At 36.3% G+C, this 18,717-nt stretch overlaps 1 protein-coding gene across 1 annotated transcript in view; it reads left to right on the forward strand.

Annotated features, from left to right (window-relative positions):
• Nucleotides 1–18,717, forward strand: part of PDE7B (phosphodiesterase 7B) — a 686,767-nt gene that overhangs the window by 250,676 nt on the left and 417,374 nt on the right. Inside the window, exon 5 of the mRNA XM_063812658.1 lies at nucleotides 15,838–15,877. The gene's annotated coding sequence lies outside the window, so the exon portion shown is untranslated. The remainder of the gene's footprint in view (nucleotides 1–15,837; nucleotides 15,878–18,717) is intronic.

Consider the following 18,717-nt stretch of genomic DNA (forward strand, 5'->3'; position numbering starts at 1 on the left):
GTGTACATCTATTTGTATATCTGTATCTATATATCTTCAACTAAGAGGAAAAAAGCCAAGCCAAAGATAATCAACTTCCATATAGTGCCATGCTACCAATAACTTTTTTTTCAAATACTATCTCTAGAAGGCAATTTGTCAGTACCTATTAAGTATGAAAATGTGTACCTCTTCTGGCCTAACAATTCACTGTTCAGGAATTTAATCTAAAGAAATACTTTAAAAAATGTGTAAAGATATATGTATATATTTAATATTAATTGCAGTATGTTGTTTTCTAAAAAATAAAATGAAACATATCTGTCATTATTTAAATAGGTTTTAGTTTATTCATTAAATGCAAAGAGTGAGATTAGGATGTATGGGCACCAAAGCATATCCATGAAATATTGGGTGAAAAAAAGAAGTTTTAGATTAAAATATAGAAGATAAACCATAAAAATACATGCATTTTGATGTAAAGGTTTTCTTAGGAGCATAATTACTTTAAATATATATATATTTAAAACACAAAGAGATGGTGCTATCATCAAGATCAGAAGACAAAAAACTTAAGTCAGTGGATTTTAGTTTCCATTTCCAGAGTTAAAGTCATATACATGCTGTACTCTATTTCTCTGTATGTATGTTTTTTTCTCTCTCTTTTCTAAAGGAGAGAAAATATAGATCTTTTTGCATTGTGGAGTTTGGGAAACAGTTAAGTCTCTGAGTAATTCTGAGCATTTTAATCTGTTGATCTCACCAAAGGTCATCAATTAATGCTTTTTATTTATAAATAACTTCTGTTCTTTGTTTTTGAGCTCAAAATTTAGGAATAAAATCAAACTTTTTTCAGGAGGTTGGGATTCAAAGTGTTAAGGACTTTTACTAAGTAAATGATTATTTGTTTCTTTTTCCATTTTAAATGAGTTTCCATTTATAGGTGAATTACTTCCTTATGCAAGCCAGCTTTTAAAGCAACTATTTAAGCAAAAATAGATAAATAAAATTTTTTAATTTTTTTTCCAGAAAGAAAAGAGTAAACATGAATGGAGTTATACTGTGTGCCAGCCTTTGTCCTAGTGACTTAAAAATGGTATAACATTTAATGTTCACGAATGCCTATTGAGCTGGAATCATTTCTTAGATTTTTCCAAGGAGACACAGGGTCCATGAAGCACAGGGTCACTTTGCCACACATTCATTCTTTTAATTTTAATTTTAATTAATTAATTTATTAATTTATTTTGAGGCAGAGTTTCGCTCTGTTGCCCAGGCTGGAGTGCAGCGGTGTGATCTCGGCTCACTGAAACCTCTACCTCCCAGGTTCAAGCGATTCTCCTGCCCCAGCCTCCTGAGCAGCTGGGACTACAGGCACCTGGCACCACACTCGGGTAAACATTCAAACATAGAACTCATTACTCTTTTCTGTAACATGGAACATAAAATATTCTATGGTTTTATGTAGGCTATCAGTGGAATTATTTTTCTTAAGCCTACATTGGCTAAACCCAATCACTTATCTTGGGCAAGTCCTGTTGGTAATGTACTAACACAGAAAGTGCAGCTATTTAGAACATCTAAAATGATAACTTATGAAACTGTATTGCTCTAAAAAAGAAGAGGATAATTTAAAATGTATACCTTGAACATTTTTCTCTTGAAGACTATTATTAGACATTTAATCTTAGATGCTAGGAGATTAGAGCTTTCTATATCTTTTTGCCAAATCTATATCTGTCAAAAATCTGAATTTAGGCATATACCATTAACATAAATTGATATTTTTGGACAAAGCTTACATTATAACAGATCTTTCTAATACTAAGTAAGCCTCCAGATATTTTGCTGTTTAGTTTGGATCTTACATTTGTTCTGTAGTTGGTTAAATACATACCTGAAATTTAGCAAGGAGTATGTAAACACTTGATAATATTATTAGTGTGATATGAATAATAGCATTGCTCCTTCTGTAAGAACTAAATGTCCACATTTATCAGAGTTACTGCCTAATATTAGAGCTAGAATCACCTAAAGAGATTAAACAACAGAAGAAAAAACCCCTGCTCTCAAGGATTTCACAGTTTAGTGGGAGAAAACCTTTTCCATTAAAACAGCACTCTACTTCAGTGCCTAGTATATGCTAGGTGTTATTGGGGTTACCTTCAAATTTGCTCATTTGGTCTTCATAATAACCTGCCTTTGGAGGGGGATTTTCCTCCCCCAAGAATGTGCTTGCTTTTTGGTCCTTTGGAAACTCGTATTCATCCTTCAGAATTTGTTGAGATAGCTTCTTTATGAATTCTTTTGGCCAGGTGCTGTGACTCGCTCCTGTAATCTCAGCTACTGGGGAGGCTGAGATGGGACGATCATTTGAGCCCAGGCATTTGAGACCAGCCTGGGCCACATAGCAAGACCCTGTCTCTAAAAAAGTAAAATAAAATAAATGAATTCTACCTTGGCCTGCCTCCTCTCAGCTGTCCCCTATAGGATTAATCTTCCCATCTCTTAATGATTTCTGCGTATATTTCTATAACAGAAATCACCTTGAGCTGAAATTTCATGGTTATCTCTCTGTGACACAACAGTGAGATCCTTTGAGGAAGAGGATTTTGTCCTATTTTGCTCATTCAAGTCAACCCCAACACTGTTCTACTGGATGATCCATTCAAATCTTGAAAGGCGAACATCTCCTCCTCACGGACAGTACCGGAATTCAACAAGTGAAAGTTCAATTTTATTCTAGGAAGCTTCTCTAGTGAGGCAGATTTGCCAGTGTCTGTATCTTTGTCAATCTTCACGGCAATCTTCTGAAGTCATCCCTTTGCTTTCTTGCATCCTCCACTAGACAATTGGGTGAGAGATGACTCTTATTTGATTCTCTCTCTATCTAAATAGTAACTGAAGCCTGTGGACAGTCTATAAGTGTTTACCAAAATAAATCCTCCTTACCCTACTCCATTTTTTAAAAATCAACTTTATTTAGGCATAATCTACATACAATAAAATCCACACATTTCACACGCACGGGTTGATGACTCAATAAATATATACTTCTGTACATTCATTACTCAAATCAAAATATAAAATACTTCCATTTCCCCAGGAAATTCCCTCATGCCCTTTTGTAGTTAATCTCCCCCATTCAGCTGCCACTCCAGAGATGAGAATCTCCTTTTGTTGCAGTAGTATAGTTTTGCCCATTCTATGTATTCATGAAAAATTGAATCTCATGATATGTACTCTTTTGTGTCTGGCTTCTTTTATTCAATTCGATGTCTGTGAGGTTCATCTATGTTTTTGCAAAAGGAAGTAATGTATTCTTTTTTACTGCTGAATAGTATTTCACTGTCTGAATATATGACAGTTTCTTTAACCGTTCACCCATTAATGACATTTGAGTTGTACCCAGCTTGGCTACTATGAACAAAGATGCCATGAGTATTCATGTACAAGTTGTTGTTTTTTGTTTGTGTTTGTGTTTGTGTTTGTTTTGTTTTGTTTTGTTTTTTTAGATGGAGTTTCTCTCTTTGTTGCCCAAGCTGAAGTGCAGTGGCGTGATCTCGGATCTTGGCTCACTACAACCTCTGCCTCCCGGGTTCAAGCGATTCTCCTGTCTCAGCTTCCCAAGTAGCTGGGATTACAGGTGCCTACCACCACGCCTGGCTAATTTTTGTATTTTTAGTAGAGATGGGGTTTCACCATGTCGGCCAGGGTGGTCTCTAACTCCTAACCTCAGGTGATCCACCTGCCTTGGCCTCCCAAAGTGCTGGGATTACAGGCGTGAGCCACTGCACCTGACCTCATGTACAAGTTTTTTTAAAATGGATATTTGTAACTTTTCTCTTGGGCAAATACCTGCCAGTTAGTAACTTAATATGGTACCTATATGTTTAATTTTATATGAATATGAAACTGCAATGTGTTTTAAACATATCTGCAGTATTTTACACTCCCATCAGCAATGTAGAAGTTTCAGAAGCTCACTGTGAGTCCGTTTTCCCACTGCTGATAAAGACATACCTGAGACTGGGAAGAAAAAGAGGTTTAATTGGACTTACAGTTACACGTTGCTGGGGAGGCCTCAGAGTCATGGCGGGAGGTGAAAGGTGCTTCTTACATGATGGTGGCAAGAGAAAATGAGGAAGATGCAAAAGCAGAAACCCCTGATAAACCCATCAGATCTCATGAGACTTATTCACTACCATGAGGATAGCATGGGGGAAGCCGCCCACATGATTCAAATTCTGGTCCTTCCCACAACACATGGGAATTATGGGAGTATAATTCAAAATGAGATTTGGGTGGGGACACAGAGCCAAACCATATCATTCCACCCCTGGCCCCTCCAAATCTCATATCGTCACATTTTGAAACCAATTATACCTTCCCAACAGTCCCTCAAAGTCTAAACTCAATTCAGCAGTAACCCAAAAGTCCACAGTCCAAAGTCTCGTCTGGGACAAGGCAAGTCCCTTCCACCTATGAGCCTGTAACATCAAAAGCAAGCTAGTTACTTCCTAGATACAATGGGGGTACAGGTAATGGGTAAATACAGCCATCCTAAATGGTAGAAATTGGCCAAAACAAAGGGATTACAGGCTCCATGCAAGTCCAAAATCCAGCAGGGCAGTCAAATTCTAAAGCTCCAAAATGATCTCCTTTGATTCCATGTCTCACATCCAAGTCACGCTGATGCAAGAGGTAGATTCCCATAGTCTTGGGCATCTCCACCCCTGAAGCTTTGCAGAGTATAACGCCCCTCCTGGCTGCTTTCATGTGCTGGCATTGAGTGTCTGCAGCTTTTCCAGGCACATGGCACAAGCTGTTGGTGGATCTACGATTCTGGGGTCTGGAGGACAGTGGCCCTCTTCTCACAGCTCCACTGGACAGTACCCCAGTAGGGAATCTGTGTAGGGGCTCTGATCCCACATTTCCCTCCAACATTGCCCTAGCAGAGTTCTCCATGAGGGCCCCACTCTTGCAGCAAACTTTTGCCTGGGCATCCAGGTGTTTCCATACATCTTCTGAAATCTAGGTGGAGTTTCCCAAACCTCAATTCTTGACTTCTGTGCACTCTCAGGCACAGTACCATGTGGAAGCTGCCAAGGCTTGGGGCTTGCACCCTCTGAAACCATGGGCTAAGCTGTACCTTGGTCTCTTTTAGCAATGGCTGGAGTAGCTGGGACACATGGCACCAAGTCCCTAGGCTGCACACCACATGAGGACCCTGGGCCTGGTCCATGAAACCATTTTTTCCTCCTAGGCTTCCAGGTCTGTGATGGGAGGGGCTGCCATGAAGACCTATGACATGCCCTGGAGACATTTTCTCCATTGTCTTGGTGATTAACATCCTTGTTACTTATGCAAATTTCTGCAGCCAGCTTGAATTTCTCCTCAAAAAATTGGTCTTTTTCTTTTCTTTTCTGCTCCATTGTCAGGCTGCAAATTTTCCAAACTTTTGTGCTCTGTTTTAAAATGGAATGCGTTTATCAGCACCCGAGTCACCTCTTGAATGCTTTGCTGCTTAGAAATTTCTTCTGCCAGATACCCTAAATCATCTCTCTCAAGTTCAAAGTTCCACAAATCTCTAGGGCAGGGGCAAAATACTAAGAGTCTCTTTGTAAAACATAACAAGAGTTACCTTTCCTCCAATTCCCAACAAGTTCCTCATCTCCATCTGAGACCACCTCAGCCTGGACATTATCATTAATATCACTATCAGCATTTCTGTTAAAGCCATTCAATAAATCTCTAGGAGGTTCCAAGCTTTCCCACATTTTCCTGTTTTCTTATGAGCCCTCCAAACTGTTCCAAACTCTGCCTGTTACCCAGTTCCAAAGTTGCTTCCACATTTTCAGATATCTTTTCAGCAACACTCCACTCTACTGTTACCAATTTACTGTATTAATCCATTTTCACACTGCTGATAAAGATATACATAAGACTGGGAAGAAAAAGGGGTTTAATTGAACTTACAATTCCACATGGCTGGGGAGGCCTCAGAGTCATGGCAGAAGGTGAAAGGCACTTCTTACATGGTGGTGATAAAAGAAAATGAGAAAGATGCAAAAGCAGAAACCCCTGATAAACCCATCAGATCTCGTATGACTTATTCACTACCATGAGAACAGTATGGGGAAATGGCCCCCATGATTCAAGTATCTCCCACTGGGTCCCTCCCACAACCCATGAGAATTATGGGAGTACAATTCAAGATGAGATTTGGGTGGGGACATAGGGCCAAACCATATCATTCACTAAAAGTTTGGTATTATTAGGCTTTCTAATTTTAACCATTCTAGTGGGAGTATAGTGGTATCTCATTGTGGTTTTTAGTTTTCCCTAATATCTAATGATGTTGAGCATCTTTTTATGTATTATTAGCCATTTATGTATATTCTTTTGTCTGTTTTAAAATTGGGTTGTCTTATTATTGAGTTATAATAGTTCTTTATTTATTCATTGTATATATGTGTCTTTTATCATATATATGTGTTCCAATATTTTCTCTTTTATTTCATATATGTGTTTTATCATATACATGTATTCCAATGTTTTCTCCTAGTCAACAGCTGGCTTTTTATTTTTTGACAGTGTCTTTGAAGACCAGAAAGTTTTTATTTTAAAAAAGTTCAATTTTTCCTTTATGATTAGTATTGTTTGTGTCTTATCTAAAAAAAAAACTCTGCATATATCAAGACTAAAAGATTTTTTTTGTTTTCCTCTAGAAATGTTATAGTTTTAGCTTTAATAATCAGGTTTATTATTACATTTTAAATTAATTGTTTTGCATGGTGTTAGATAAGCATTATGTTTCATTTTTCTTCTTCTTCTTTTTTTTTTTTTTGAGATGGAGTCTCACTTTGTCACCCAGGCTGGAGTGCAGTGGCGCAATCTCAGCTCATTGCAAGCTCCGCCTCCCAGGTTCATGCCATTCTCCTGCCTCCCAGGTTTACACCATTCTCCTGCCTCAGCCTCCCACCATTCTCCTGCCTCAGCCTCCCAAGTAGTTGGGACTACAGGCACCTGCCACCAAGCCCGGCTACTTTTTTTTTTTTTTTTGTATTTTTGGCAGAGATGGGGTTTCACCATGCTAGCAAGAATGGGCTTGATCTCTTGACCTTGTGATCCACCTGCCTCAGCCTCCATTACAGGCATGAGCCACTGCGCCTGACCTTATTATTCTTCTTATACAAATATCCAGTTGCTTCAATATCATTTATTGAAAGAAGTATCCTTTCCTTATGAGATTGCATTGCTGCCCATGCAAATTATCAATTGGCCATTATGTGTGAGTCTACTTCAGGACTTTCTATTCCATTGATCTATGTGCTTATATTTAACTTTACCACACTGTGTTGATTAATGTACTTTTTTACTACATATTGAAACTGCCAACTTTGTTTTCTTTTTCAAAATTATTTCTCTGTTCTGGTCCTTCACATTTCCAAGTAAATTTTTGAATTATTATGTCAATTTTTACAAAAGTCTTCTGGAAATTTGACCAGAATTAAGTTAAATTTGTAGATCAACCTAGGGAGAATAAACATCTTAACAATATCAGGTCTTCTAATCCATGAACAACGTAGACCTCTCTCAATTTACTTATATCTTCTTTAGTTTCTATCCATAGTGTTTTATGGTTTTCAATTTTGTCTGAATCTATCATGATATATCATTTTCCCCCATTTTTCTCTTAATATGATGAATACATTGAATTTCTTTTGTTAGCCTCATCTTGCTTTCTTGGTATAAAGCTTACTAAGTTATGATGTATTATGATTTTTACATATTATGGGATTTAATTTGCTAAAATTTTGTTAAGGATTTTTGCTTCAAGACTCATAAGGGACTTTAATCTGTAATTTCATCTCTTGTGCTATTTATGTCTGGTTTTGATATTAGAACCTTGTAAAATGAGTTCTGAAACGTTCTGTCCTTGTCTTGTTTCTGAAAATGTTTGTATAGGATTGCTACCAACTCTTCCATAATGTCTTGAGTTATGATTGAGTTAGCAAATGAAAAAATCTGTGCCTTTAAGTTTCATCATTATGATAGGACTTACTACAAATTCAGTTTCTTAATAGGCTTTCTATTTTCTCTTGTAAGTTTTGATTATTTAGATTTTTTTTTATTTTTTTAATTTATTATTATTATACTTTAAGTTTTAGGGTACATGTGCACAATGTGCAGGTTAGTTACGTATGTATACATGTGCCATGCTGGTGTGCTGCACCCACCAACTCATCATCTAGCGTTAGGTATATCTCCCAATGCTATTCCTCCCCTCTCCCCCCATCCCACAACAGTCCCCAGAGTGTGATGTTCCCCTTCCTGTGTCCATGTGTTCTCATTGTTCAATTCCCATCTATGAGTGAGAACATGCAGTGTTTGGTTTTTTGTTCTTGGGATAGTTTACTGAGAATGATGATTTCCAATTTCATCCATGTCCCTACAAAGGACACAAACTCATCATTTTTTATGGCTGCATAGTATTCCATGGTGTATATGTGCCACATTTTCTTAATCCAGTCTATCATTGTTGGACATTTGGGTTGGTTCCAAGTCTTTGCTATTGTGAATAATGCCACAATAAACATACGTGTGCATGTGTCTTTATAGCAGCATGATTTATAGTCCTTTGGGTATATACCCAGTAATGGGATGGCTGGGTCAAATGGTATTTCTAGTTCTAGATCCCTGAGGAATTGCCACACTGACTTCCACAATGGTTGAACTAGTTTACAGTCCCACCAACAGTGTAAAAGTGTTCCTATTTCTCCACATCCTTTCCAGCACCTGTTGTTTCCTGACTTTTTAATGATTGCCATTCTAAGTGGTGTGAGATGGCATCTCATTGTGGTTTTGATTTGCATTTCTCTGATGGCCAGTGATGGTGAGCATTTTTTCATGTGTTTTTTGGCTGCATAAATGTCTTCTTTTGAGAAGTGTCTGTTCATGTCCGTTGCCCACTTTTTGATGGGGTTTTTTTTTCTTGTAAATTTGTTTGAGTTCATTGTAGATTCTGGATATCAGCCCTTTGTCAGATGAGTAGGTTGCGAAAATTTTCTCCCATTTTGTAGGTTGCCTGTTCACTCTGATGGCAGTTTCTTTTGCTGTGCAGAAGCTCTTTAGTTTAATTAGATCCCATTTGTCAGTTTTGGCTCTAGTTGCCATTGCTTTTGGTGTTTTAGACATGAAGTCCTTACCCATGCCTATGTCCTGAATGGTAATGCCTAGGTTTTCTTCTAGGGTTTTTATGGTTTTAGGTCTAATGTTTAAGTCTTTAATCCATCTTGAATTGATTTTTGTATAAGGTGTAAGGAAGGGATCCAGTTTCAGCTTTCTACATATGGCTAGCCAGTTTTCCCAGCATCATTTATTAAATAGGGAATCCTTTCCCCATTGCTTGTTTTTCTCATGTTTGTCAAAGATCAGATAGTTGTAGATATGTGGCGTTATTTCTGAGGGCTCTGTTCTGTTCCATTGATCTATATCTCTGTTTTGGTACCAGTACCATGCTGTTTTGGTTACTGTAGCCTTGTAGTATAGTTTGAAGTCAGGTAATGTGATGGCTCCAGCTTTGTTCTTTTGGCTTAGGATTGACTTGGCGATGCGGGCTCTTTTTTGGTTCCATATGAACTTCAAAGTAGTTTTTTCCAATTCTATGAAGAAAGTTATTGGTAGCTTGATGGGGATGGCATTGAATCTATAAATTACCTTGGGCAGTATGGCCATTTTCACGATATTGATTCTTCCTACCCATGAGCATGGAATGTTCTTCCATTTGTTTGTATCCTCTTTTATTTCCTTGAGCAGTGGTTTGTAGTTCTCCTTGAAGAGGTCCTTCACATCTCTTGTAAGTTGGATTCCTAGGTATTTTATTCTCTTTGAAACAATTGTGAATGGGAGTTCACTCATGATTTGGCTCTCTGTTTGTCTGTTATTGGTGTATAAGAATGCTTGTGATTTTTGTACATTGATTTTGTATCCTGAGACTTTGCTGAAGTTGCTTATCAGCTTAAGGAGATTTTGGCTGAGACAATGGGGTTTTCTAGATATACAATCATGTCATCTGCAAAGAGGGACAATTTGACTTCCTCTTTTCCTAATTGAATTCCCTTTATTTCCTTCTCCTGCCTAATTGCCCTGGCCAGAATTTCCAACACTATGTTGAATAGGAGTGGTGAGAGAGGGCATCCCTGTCTTGTGCCAATTTTCAAAGGGAATGCTTCCAGTTTTTGCCCATTCAGTATGATATTGGCTGTGGGTCTGTCATAGATAGCTCTTATTATTTTGAAATACGTCCCATCAATACCTAATTTATTGAGAGTTTTTAGGATGAAGCATTGTTGAATTTTGTCAAAGGGCTTTTCTGCATCTATTGAGATAATCATGTGGTTTTTGTCTTTGGTTCTGTTTATATGCTGGATTACATTCATTGATTTGCGTATGTTGAGCCAGCCTTGCATCCCAGGGATAAAGCCCACTTGATCATGGTGGATAAGCTTTTTGATGTGCTGCTGGATTCGGTTTGCCGGTATTTTATTGAGGATTTTTGCATCAATGTTCATCAAGGATATTGGTCTAAAATTCTCTTTTTTGGTTGTGTCTCTGCCCGGCTTTGGTATCAGGATGATGCTGGCCTCATAAAATGAGTTAGGGAGGATTCCCTCTTTTTCTATTGATTGGAATAGTTTCAGAAGGAATGGTACCAGTTCCTCCTTGTACCTCTGGTAGAATTTGGCTGTGAATCCATCTGGTCCTGGACTCTTTTTGGTTGGTAAGCTATTGATTATTGCCACAATTTCAGATTCTGTTATTGGTCTATTCAGAGATTCAACTTCTTCCTGGTTTAGTCTTGGGAGAGTGTATGTGTCGAGGAATTTGTGCATTTCTTCTAGATTTTCTAGTTTATTTGCGTAGAGGTGTTTATAGTATTCTCCGATGGTAGTTTGTATTTCTGTGGGATCGGTGGTGATATCCCCTTTATCATTTTTTGTTGTGTCTATTTGATTCTTCTCTCTTTTTTTCTTTATTAGTCTTGCTAGTGGTTTATCAATTTTATTGATCCTTTCAAAAAACCAGCTCCTGGATTCATTAATTTTTTGAAGGATTTTTTTGTGTCTCTATTTCCTTCAGTTCTGCTCTGATTTTAGTTATTTCTTGCCTTCTGCTAGCTTTTGAATGTGTTTGCTCTTGCTTTTCTAGTTCTTTTAATTGTGATGTTAGGGTGTCAATTTTGGATCTTTCCTGCTTTCTCTTGTGGGCATGTAGTGCTATAAATTTCCCTCTACACACTGCTTTGAATGCGTCCCAGAGATTCTGGTATGTTGTGTCTTTGTTCTTGTTGGTTTCAAAGAACATCTTTATTTTGTCATTTTTTGTATTCCTTTTGCTTGGTGGATCTTCCTCCATCCTTTTATTTTGAGCCTATGTGTGTCTCTGCAAGTGAGATGGGTTTCCTGAATACAGTATACTGATGGGTCTTGACTCTTTATCCAATTTGCCAGTCTGTGTCTTTTAATTGGAGCAATTAGTCCATTTACGTTTAAAGTTAATATTGTTATGTGTGAAGAACATAGCTCCTCCACCTTCCTTATGTTTACTCTTTGTATAGTGTAGCTTTCCTACCTGTTTATTTCTAACCTACCTCTGCCTTTATATTAAAAATACACCTTTTACATGGCACATTAGGGTTTTGTTTCTTTGATTTTAAATTTTTTATTTTTGATTTTTGTTGGTACATAGTAGGTGTGTATATTTATGGGGTACATGAGATGTTTTGATACAGGCATGCAATGTGAAATAAGTACATCGTGGACAATGAGGTATCCATCCACAAATCCTCAAGCATTTATCCTTTGTGTTACAAACAATCCAATTACACTCTTAGTCATTTTTAAATGTACGATTAAATTATCATTGACTATAGTCACCCTATTCTGCCATCAAATAGTATGTCTTACTCATTCTTTCTATTTTTTTGTACCCATTAACCATCCCCGTCTCACCTTCATTCCCCACCACCCTTCTCAGCCTCTGGTAACCATCCTTCTACTCTCTATTTCCATTAGTTCAATTGTTTTGATTTTTAGATCCCACAAATAAGTGAGAACATGTGATGTTTATCTTTCTGTGCCTGGCTTATTTCACTTAACCATCTCCAGTTCCATCCATGTTGTTGCAAATGACAGGATTTCATTCTTCTTTATGGCTGAATCAGACTCCATTGTGTATATGTACCACATTTTCTTTATGCATTCATCTGTTGATGGACATTTACGTTGCTTCCATATCTTAGCTATTGTGAATAGTGCTACAATCTACATTTTCTTTATCCATTATCTGTTGATGGACCCTTAGATTACTTCCAAATCTTAGCTATTGTAAACAGTGCTGCAACAAACATGGGAGTGCAGATATCTCTTCGATATACTGATTTCTATTCTTTTGGGTATATATACCCAGCAGTGGGATTGCTGGATCATATAGTAGCTCTATTTTTATCTTTTTGAGGAATCTCCAAACTGTTTTCCATAGTGGTTGTACTAATTTACATTCCCATCAAGAGAGTATAAGGTTTCCCTTTTCTCCACATTCTCACCAGCATTTGTTATTGCCTGTATTTTGGGTATAAGCCATTTTAACTGAGATGAGATGATGTTTCATTGTAGTTTTTGATTTGCATTTCTCTGATGATCAATGATGTTGAGCACTTTTCATATGCCTGTTTGCCATTTGTATGTCTTCTTTTGAGAAATGTCTACTCAAATCTTTTGCCCATTTATGGATTCAATTATTAGACTTTTTCCTATAGAGTTGTTTGAGCTCCTTATATATCTGGTTATTAATTCCTTGTCAGATGGATAGTTTGCAAATATTTTCTCCAATCCTCTGGGTTGTCTCTTCACTTTGTTGGTTATTTCCTTTGCTGTTCAGAAGCTTTTTAACTCCTTGTGAACCAATTTGTTTATTTGTGTTTTTGTTGCCTATGGTTGGGAGATACTGCTCAAGAAATTTTTGGCCAGACCAATGTCCTGGAGATTTCCCCCAATGTTTTCTTGTAGTAGTTTCATAGTCTGAGGTCTTAGATTTAAGTCCTTAATCTAGTTTGATTTGATTTTTTACATATGGCAAGAGACAGGAGTCTGCTTTCTTTCTTCCGCATGTGAATATCTAGTTTTCCCAGCATCTATTGAAGAGACTTTATTTTACCCCAGCATATATTTTTGGCACCTTTTTTTTTTTGGTCCAGTATGAAAATCTCTGTCAGTTGATGGGTATTAGTTTATTTAGTTTTAACGTAATTACTGATATGGTTGAATTCCTATCTTGCTCCTAACATACCTTCTTTTCGGTTTATCAACATTTTTTAATACTCAGTTTTTACTTTCTCTAGTAGTTTCCTAACTATATCTCTTTTATTGTATTTTAAATGGTTTCTCTATGGCTAACTGTATGCATCCTTAACTTACCAGAATTAATTTAGAATTAATATTGTACCTTTTAAAACTTCAACATATAACACAATACGTTTGACTTTAACCTTTCTACTTTCCACTTCCCAATATATACTTTCCACTTCACAAATATAATGACCTTGCAATGGTATAAATCCAATACTTGTCTCCTAATTCTTTGTGCAAATGCTATCGTAGCTTTTATTTCTATATACATATAAATTTCTGCTTCTAATATTATTTTTGCTTTAAACATAAATTACATTTTAAGTACTTTTTGAAAAGAAAATAAACCTAGTCTTTTGTATTTACTCATTTATTTACTATTTCTGGTGTATTTCATTCCTTCCTGCCGATCCAAATTTTCTTGGGGCATAACTTCCCTTTGGCCTCATGGTTTTCCCTTTAGAATTTCTGGTCATGGCATTTGCTGGTGGAAAATTTACTCGGGTTTTATTCTGAAAACGTCTTTATTTTACCCTTATTTCTGAAGAAAATTCTCGCTGGATATTGAATTCTCTATTGCCAGTATTTTCTTTCAAGCTTTCATATCTTACATCATTGTTTTTTGGCCTGCATTTTTTTAAAATGTGTAATAAATTTATCTTTTTTTCCCTATAGGTAATGTGGGGTTTTTTTTTCCTCTGTCTGCTTTCAAGATTTTTTTTTTTCATTTTTGTTTTTTAGGATTTTGACTATTATGGGCATAACTATAGATCTCTTTACACTTATTCTTAAGTAAGTTGTAATTTCATCAAATTTGGAATATTTTAAGCCACTATTTCTTCAAATATATATTTTTCTGTCTCATTCACACTCTCTTTTTCTCAGGGACTCAAATAAATGTATTTTACACCATTGATATTGTTCAACAGACCCCTGAAATACTGTTCATTTTTCTTTAATCTTTTTAACCTCATTACTTACATTGAATAAATTCTATTGATTGATTTTCAATGTTCCTGACTCTTTTTTTTTTTTTTTTGCTGCCATCTTCAATCTTCTGGCCCCATCTAATAAAATTTATTTGTATTTCAATTACTAGATTTTTTATTTATAGAATCTCCATATGATTTTTTTATAGTTTCCATTTTTCTGTGGAAACTCCCTATGTGTTCACTCATTAAGATCAGATTTTTCTTTAATTTTTGACCATATTTATAAAAGCAGCATTAAAGTCTTTTTCTATTAAGTCCATTTTTTTGGCCATCTTGGGTTTGTTATCTATTTTTTTTCTTTTTTTTTTTCTTGACTGTGGAGCACTGCTTCTTTGTATGACTAAGGAGTTATGTATTGAACACTGAATATTGGCAATCATATATCTTAAAGATTCTGGATTTTGTTAGTTTTCTCCAAAGAATGTGGATTCTTATTTTAACAAGGAATTCATTTGTTTTTAACTCATGTAGGGTTTGGTATAATTGTAAGCCTCGGATGGTCCTGCCTGGTTGCAGGTACAAGTCCAGCCCTTATTCATAAACCAGCAGAAGACCTCCACATACACCTTGAGGACCACTCTCTGCAATCTCCTTATTTTTCCGATGCCATATTTCACAGACTCTAGCTATTTCAGCAGCCCTACCCTCTGAATTCTGCCTCCTTAGTTCAGTTAGACTGTTAAGCTATGCTGGGACCCCTGTTCTCTGTGCAGCAATTGGGAAATTGTTTATAACAGAGATTCAGGGAAGTGATGTAATTAATCTTGTGAGTTGTCTTTCTCTAGGGGTCACAGTCCTCTCTTGCCCGAGTTCCATTGCCCAAAAACAGTTGACTCACATATCTTGTCTAATTTTATAGGTGTTTATTGTGGTAGGGCTAATTTGGTGCCAGTTTTTTCATTCATGTCTAGAAGTGAAGTTCCACTACTTCTGTCTTTTTTTCCCCCTCATGGCACTTATTACCCTCTCACATATTAGAAAATTTACTTATATGTCAGACATTAATAGATTATTATCTGCCTCTTCTCACCACCTTACCAGAATATAAGCTTCATATGAATAAAGGTATTTGTCTGTTTTGTTCACTAATGTATCTCAGACACCTAGAACAGTGCCTGGCACGTAGTTGGTGCTTAATCAGTATATTATCTCAGTCATTTTACAAATAGGAGATGGCTCAAAGGGTGCATCTATATGTATTTTTTAACTTTCACATTAATAAGTGGTAAAACTTGCTTTTGCATTTGTTCTCAAACTTCTGACTCAAAAGCCTATGTTCTTCTCACAGTAGCCTTCTTCTTTTTCTAGTTTCTAAAGTAAGACAGAGAAGAGGAAATATTAAGGAATAAAAAAACTCGGAGGCAAAATGCACAACTATGTCTCCATGAACTTTCTAAGAAGAGGCTAATTATAGGTTTATTTACTAACTAAATACAATTTATTCTACATTCTAGGTGGAAAGCTCTGTACACAATGATTAAGACTTATTCCTGGGTAAGGATATTAGTGAATCTGATTTTGGAATTGTAGTTTTATAATCTTATTTATTTGTGTTTTACTTTTTAAAAACTAAATATGATTTTTGAATGAGAAATTGGAGAAATTGAAGTCTAGTCATGGCCTAGTCTAGTCATCTATCTATTAGCTGTGAAACTTTGGGTAAATAGTAACCTTTATAGACCTGTTATTTTCCCCCAAAATTGTTCTAGTAATACATGTTTATTCCACTACTTCTTTTTAATGTAGATGAAACAAGAAAAGGAATTCCAAATGCTTTGAAAATTATAAACTGCAATGTATTAAATATTATCTGAGCTGTTTAAAATTTAAAGTTGGTAAACCTTTATAAGTAGTATGTTAAAGATTACAAATAAAATGATATGTAAATAGCAGCAGCAGTATTGAAGGAAATGTGTTTATTTTGTGCTAAATTGAACTTTGCAGCAGGCCCTAATAAACCTAAACCAGAAAAGAAAAATTTCTTTTACTTATTTGCTTGAAAAGAATGTTATAAGACAAATTTACTTCAAATTTCTTCCAAACTTTCAATTAAACTTTTTGTGGGTATAATGAGGGAACCTTTTACTAATATAAAAATATAAGACATAGAGTAAAAATGAAAAGCTATTTCAGGGTACAATTTCAGAAAAGGATTTAAGAGTTTGGATCATGTTTCCACTTCAGAGCTCCTTCAAGGGATTGAGGGGAAATGGTGTAGTTTTGTTTTCAGTTACAAATCAGCATGATATACATTATGTAAAAATTATGTGATATTAAACACCTTTTAGTTGCCCAAGGAGAAATGCTTCTTTCTTTCACATATAAATTCAACCTTGGCCAGGCGTGGTGGCTCAAGCCTGTAGTCCCAGCACTTTGGGAAGTCGAGGCAGGTGGATCACTTGAGGTCAGGAGTTCAAGACCAGCCTGGCCAACATAGCGAAACCCCGTCTCTAGTAAAAATCCAAAAAATTACCCGGGGGTGGTGGCATGTGCCTGTAGTTCCAGCTACTTGGGAGACTGAAGCAGGATAATCACTTGAACCAGGAGGCAGAGGTTACAGTGAGCCAAGATTGTACCACTACACTCCAGCCCGGGCAACAGAGCAAAACTTCATCTCAATAAAAATAAAAATGAAAATAAAAATAAATTCATCCTTAATAATTTTCTTTGTTGATATGAATACTTGTTCTGTTTGATTTAGAAAGTCTTGCATAATTCAGTTGTATTTCTCTTCTCTTCCCTTGGGAATGCAATGAGGAACTGGTTATATATATACTTTGTAAAGAAAATGTGGTATCTTAGACTAAAACTACTTTAGCAAATAGTAGTTGGTAAGTTAACACCAACTACTCCCATCCAGAAAGAACCAACCACATAATTCTGGGTTTAGTATAGCATTTATCTCGGCCTCTGAGATCACATTTTAAAGTGTTAAAATTGAATCTTCTTTTTGGGATGTTGAGGTGCGAATTGTTTTTTAAGGGAAAAAAATGGAGGAAGAATGGACAAAGGAAATTAACAAGTAAAATCTAAATAGCTTGACCAAAATAAAATTCGTTTGAAAAGAATAAAAATTAATACTTTCAACCTAGTACAATAACTGAGAACTAGATAAATCTATGGACTAAGAGGTCCTTGTAGATACTGCATGTGCTAGGATGAATAAAAGAGATTGGAATTAGCAAATAGATTATGTGTCAGTAAATATATGCTTTTAAATTACTTGAAGGCACACAATACAGTTTGTTTAAAATAACTTGAAGACCTTAGACATTCCCTCTCAAATGTTATTTACCCACTGCCTCACTTTGTTTCAGAAAGCTGTATTCCATTCTTTTGCTAGAATGTAAAAGTACACCCATCATCTTTGTCCCTGGTCCTTTAAGGTTAAGTAGAACACTGACAAATAATATTCCTCTAATGGAGTCTAAATTAGGAGTAACACCCTCTCTTATAATGATAAAATGAGCACTGAGACCTCAAGATTTTAAAAAGCCATCATAAGGGGTAGTAAAAACGGTTACAATCACTATACTGCATTGCAAATTGTGGTGACTTTGGTTTGGAATATAGTAGTATGTCAGCAACAGATACTGCTTACTCTAAATCAACATTCCTTTTTCTAACTTACTAAAGAATCTCAATTTTCTACAGGTATCCACCTATGCCTCATGTTACTTGGGGAGAGGTGACCCTATCCTTGCCTCAGGGGCAAATATTAGTTGGGACAAACCAGTTATGATAGGTAGTCTCATCCTCATCTGCCAACCCTGCCCCACTGACCCAGAATTGGGTCCCATGACCAACATGGGAATATGAGAGCAGGTTTTTTTTTGCTTTTTGGAAAGGTTTCCTTCTTTTTAAGACAAAGGTGCTAGAAGTAACGGCATCTTTGTGCTTCCATGTGGATGTAACGTGAGCTGCGGTAGCTGTCTTGCAACCCTTGGGAGAGCTATCTGTATCAGTTTATTAGGGCTGCCATAACAATGTACCATGGACTGTGTGGCTTAAATAACAGAAATTTATTTGCTCACAGTTCTGAAGGCTGGAAGTCTAAGATCAAAGTGTTGGCAGGGTTGTTTCTCCTGAGGGCTCTCGCCTTGACTCTTATTGTGTTCTCACATGGTCTTTTCCTGGTGCACGTGTGCACCTGTTGTCTCTTCTTGGGTGTCCAAATTTCCTCTTTTTATAAGGATACCAGTTAGATTGAAGTAAAACCCATTCTAATGACCTCCTTTCAACTTCATCATCTCTTTAAAGGCTCTATCTCTGAATAGTTATAGTCTGAGGTACTGGAGGTTAGGGCTTCAACATATGAATTTTAGGGAGAGGGA

Source organism: Pan troglodytes, chromosome 5 (assembly GCF_028858775.2).
Source record: "Pan troglodytes isolate AG18354 chromosome 5, NHGRI_mPanTro3-v2.0_pri, whole genome shotgun sequence".
Taxonomy (NCBI): Eukaryota; Metazoa; Chordata; class Mammalia; order Primates; family Hominidae; genus Pan; species Pan troglodytes.